This window comes from Schistocerca serialis, unplaced genomic scaffold (assembly GCF_023864345.2).
Source record: "Schistocerca serialis cubense isolate TAMUIC-IGC-003099 unplaced genomic scaffold, iqSchSeri2.2 HiC_scaffold_1162, whole genome shotgun sequence".
In the NCBI taxonomy this organism is placed as follows: domain Eukaryota; kingdom Metazoa; phylum Arthropoda; class Insecta; order Orthoptera; family Acrididae; genus Schistocerca; species Schistocerca serialis.
This window is the reverse complement of record NW_026047362.1, coordinates 412501-417500: the sequence shown is the minus strand read 5'-3', so window position 1 is coordinate 417500 and position 5000 is coordinate 412501. Positions and strand designations below refer to the sequence as shown.

Here is a 5000-nt window from a genome sequence, read left to right as displayed (position 1 = left end):
CTAGAGTCTCGTTCGTTATCGGAATTAACCAGACAAATCGCTCCACCAACTAAGAACGGCCATGCACCACCACCCACCGAATCAAGAAAGAGCTATCAATCTGTCAATCCTTCCGGTGTCCGGGCCTGGTGAGGTTTCCCGTGTTGAGTCAAATTAAGCCGCAGGCTCCACTCCTGGTGGTGCCCTTCCGTCAATTCCTTTAAGTTTCAGCTTTGCAACCATACTTCCCCCGGAACCCAAAAGCTTTGGTTTCCCGGAGGCTGCCCGCCGAGTCATCGGAGGAACTGCGGCGGATCGCTGGCTGGCATCGTTTATGGTTAGAACTAGGGCGGTATCTGATCGCCTTCGAACCTCTAACTTTCGTTCTTGATTAATGAAAACATACTTGGCAAATGCTTTCGCTTCTGTTCGTCTTGCGACGATCCAAGAATTTCACCTCTAACGTCGCAATACGAATGCCCCCGCCTGTCCCTATTAATCATTACCTCGGGTTCCGAAAACCAACAAAATAGAACCGAGGTCCTATTCCATTATTCCATGCACACAGTATTCAGGCGGGCTTGCCTGCTTTAAGCACTCTAATTTGTTCAAAGTAAACGTGCCGGCCCACCGAGACACTCACTCAAGAGCACCCTGGTAGGATTGCAACGGGGTCCGCCTCGGGACGCACGAGCACGCACGAGGCGCGTCGCACGCCTTCGACTCGCCCCACCGGCAGGACGTCCCACGATACATGCCAGTTAAACACCGACGGGCGGTGAACCAACAGCGTGGGACACAAATCCAACTACGAGCTTTTTAACCGCAACAACTTTAATATACGCTATTGGAGCTGGAATTACCGCGGCTGCTGGCACCAGACTTGCCCTCCAATAGATACTCGTTAAAGGATTTAAAGTGTACTCATTCCGATTACGGGGCCTCGGATGAGTCCCGTATCGTTATTTTTCGTCACTACCTCCCCGTGCCGGGAGTGGGTAATTTGCGCGCCTGCTGCCTTCCTTGGATGTGGTAGCCGTTTCTCAGGCTCCCTCTCCGGAATCGAACCCTGATTCCCCGTTACCCGTTACAACCATGGTAGGCGCAGAACCTACCATCGACAGTTGATAAGGCAGACATTTGAAAGATGCGTCGCCGGTACGAGGACCGTGCGATCAGCCCAAAGTTATTCAGAGTCACCAAGGCAAACGGACCGGACGAGCCGACCGATTGGTTTTGATCTAATAAAAGCGTCCCTTCCATCTCTGGTCGGGACTCTGTTTGCATGTATTAGCTCTAGAATTACCACAGTTATCCAAGTAACGTGGGTACGATCTAAGGAACCATAACTGATTTAATGAGCCATTCGCGGTTTCACCTTAATGCGGCTTGTACTGAGACATGCATGGCTTAATCTTTGAGACAAGCATATGACTACTGGCAGGATCAACCAGGGAGCTGCGTCAACTAGAGCTGAGCAGCCGGCCGCCCGGGAGTGTGTCCCGGGAGCCCGCGCGAACACGCAAGCGTCCGCTCAATTATTCTGCAAACAGGAGGAGGCTGAGCTCCCCTGCACAATACACCTCGAAACCCTCTCAGGTCCCGGCGGCGCGCAGCGCCGTCCTAAGTACTTGGTCGGGTTCGAGAGAGGCGCAATCGCCCGGAGTTTGGCGAGTAGACGCTTTAGGTGCGACCACCCGTGCTCCCAACTGAGCTTGCCGCTGCCGACAGAGGCCCGGGAGCGTGCTGTCGTGGCATTGCCGGCGGGAGACAACACGCGCCACCTACGGTGGCCGGCAGCTCCAACGCCAGCGCCACAGAAGGACAAAAGCCCCACTTGGGTGCCGAAGCGAACTCTCCCAGCACAGCGCACGCGCCAACACGTCCGCACAGCTGCGATACAATCCACCTGCGAGAACCGCAGAGGCGACCGAGCAGCAGACGGCGTCGCGGCGCCGAGCGCCGGGCGGCGGCGCATCCTCAGCGCACACAGTCCTCAATCGGACCAGCACACTGCAGATGTCCACCGCGCTTCGCACCGGGCCCGCGAGGACCTACTTTGGCCGCACGGCGCCGCGTGCAGGGTGCGCCGGCGCGCAGCTGCGCCGCCTGCCGCCTCCGTCGGCCGGCGCGCCTGCCACTGGCCGCCCCCACCAGCCGGCTGTAGCGCGTGCGCCCACGCACCGCGCGGCCAGCACGCCGGGAGGCCCCCCCTCACCGGCCGGGGACGGTCCCACCCAGCCACCGCCGCGTATCGCTTCACACCCACATGCCATTCACGTTCGTGGGCATGGTGGGTATCGCTGAAACAACCGGTTGGTAGCTCAACCGATCGTCGCCATCACTGATTCACCTCTAGCGAGAACAACCGCACCACAACGGTTTACCAGTTCTTCATTTGCGTAACGTCACCAGCAAACGTAGACGTCCATCGCCATTTGCAAATTCAACGATTGTTGCATGCCTGTGTCAGGTGTCACGACACACTATGTCTGCCCACATACACGCAACAACATGTGCACGCTTCGCGAACACGTGGAAGGTGGCCCCCGTACGTATGCGATGTCCATTGCGCGAACGACTGTCAACCGGCCTCTGTCGCATGTCGCAGATGTGGAACGCAGTGCACCATGCTATCACGGTGTGTGAGAAGAGACGACTACGTCTGACAACACGCGCCACTACATCAACAGACGGCTCATGGTGATCGCCATCCACGGCATACCATACTGCAATCCAGCTCTTATAGGGAGACGACACGTAGCTGAGTGCACAATATTTGGACCGTATGGTTCGCCGTTGTTGGCGCAGTCGTGGTACGGTCACACATGTACCACGATGTATCATTCAGTACATGAGGACCAATGTGCAGTACAGTGTGTGATTTGGACGTACAACATCAGCGGACAGTTGACACAAGCCGTACCACAACGTAGGCTGTGCTTCGCCATGCGAATGCCAATGAACAACTGCGAAGGGCATTGAGCATGTACGTCCTGCTGCCGTCCGCATTACAGTGTATAGGTGCAAGGTGTTTAACATGAAGCGATACTCTGGGGACCGGGCAGTGCGAGTAGCAAACTATATTGCGGGGGTTGCAGTTAGGCAACACTACACTAATTTAACGCGTCGTATGACAATTACAGAGCAGGTTAAGGCCCAACGTGTGTTGGGTTAAGGCGCAACGTGGGTTGGGTTAAGGCGCAACGTGGGTTAGGTTAAGGCGCAACGTGGGTTGGGTTAAGGCGCAACGTGGGTTAGGTTAAGGCGCAACGTGGGTTAGGTTAAGGCGCAATATAGGTTAGGTTAAGGCGCAATATAGGTTAGGTTAAGGCGCAATATAGGTTAGGTTAAGGCGCAATATAGGTTAGGTTAAGGCGCAATATAGGTTAGGTTAAGGCGCAATATAGGTTAGGTTAAGGCGCAATATAGGTTAGGTTAAGGCGCAATATAGGTTAGGTTAAGGTACAATATGGGTTAGGTTAAGGCGCAATATAGGTTAAGTTAAGGTACAATATGGGTTAGGTTAAGGTACAATGTGGGTTAGGTTAAGGTACAATGTGGGTTAGGTTAAGGCGCAATATAGGTTAGGTTAAGGTACAATATGGGTTAGGTTAAGGTACAATGTGGGTTAGGTTAAGGTACAATGTGGGTTAGGTTAAGGTACAATATGGGTTAGGTTAAGGCGCAATATAGGTTAGGTTAAGGTACAATATGGGTTAGGTTAAGGCGCAATATAGGTTAGGTTAAGGTACAATATGGGTTAGGTTAAGGTACAATGTGGGTTAGGTTAAGGTACAATGTGGGTTAGGTTAAGGCGCAATATAGGTTAGGTTAAGGTACAATATGGGTTAGGTTAAGGTACAATGTGGGTTAGGTTAAGGTACAATGTGGGTTAGGTTAAGGTACAATGTGGGTTAGGTTAAGGTACAATGTGGGTTGGGTTAAGGTACAATGTGGGTTAGGTTAAGGTACACATTGTTGTAAGGAAAGGTGTATTGGGGGGGGGGGGGGGGGCGGCGGCGGCGGCGGCGGCCGGTTTGTTGATTGTGATTATAGTAAGTGGATGCCTGCGGCATCATCTGATTTGCCACGTCAGGATGCACCTTTGGCTCATGACAGGCGGCGCTCTGATTCCATGCTTGTGGCAGACCTGTGTCTTTCATTCCTGCCATTGTTTGTGTGCTGTGACAGGAGGCAGTATTGTGATGTTGGGTGTACCCCTGTGTAGGACATGTGTGGGTGTTGGTGGCTTAGCTGAGCAATGGTGGTTGTCGGAAGGGTGGGGTATTCTGTTTTGTGAGTGGACCTCCCGGTCTGGTTATGATAGTGTGGATTGTCTAATGTGGCGGAGAGGATGCACTGGGTGTTGTTCCATGCTGGTGCTTACATATTGTCTTTGTGCCTGTTACAGGCAGAGAGTAGTGCGTGATAAGAGTGTCTGGCTGACGTGTGGTTGTGATTGTGAGCAGAGTCTTTCAGCATGTATACGGACAGTTGTATACATTATCTGTATTTTGATGGCTCTATCTATTACTAATCAGCGCCGTGTATACGTTTCATCCGGTTCCAGTCGAAACTGTTGTATCTCTGTACATTAGTGACACGGCGAGGCCGCCATGTAGTTACTCGTCTCGGCAGCTTCCACCGGTGTATGGCAAATGATTATAAGGAATCAGTCTAGTCGTCAATACCGATAGTGTGACGTCACATGTCTGGGGTGGGGGACGCTGCGCCCTTCCGGTGGGTCATGGCCTAGGAAGACTCTTCCCACGCAGGGGGGCTTGGACTGTCATTGACTCTTCCGAGTAATATACTTGCCGTACGTTTTTGCGACTGCGAGTGCAACGCTCACCGGTACCGAAATGGATGGAGCGCCTCCTAGCTGCCGCTGAGCATCTGCATTCGTACAGAGAGCAACGCGATCGCGTCTGTAGCTCGTACGTGGTACAGCTCGCAGCTCATGTATATGGACAGCGGGAATGTCGCATATTGGACATAACTCTTCATGAAACGCACGT

At 53.1% G+C, this 5000-nt stretch overlaps 1 non-coding gene across 1 annotated transcript in view; it reads right to left on the bottom strand.

Moving 5' to 3' along the window:
- LOC126433196 (small subunit ribosomal RNA) overlaps positions 1 to 1436 on the bottom strand; it is a 1910-nt gene extending 474 nt beyond the window's left edge. Inside the window, exon 1 of the ribosomal RNA XR_007578311.1 lies at positions 1 to 1436. This exon is cut by the window's left edge and continues 474 nt beyond it. This is a non-coding gene — a ribosomal RNA (small subunit ribosomal RNA).
- Positions 1437 to 5000: the final 3564 nt, after the last annotated feature.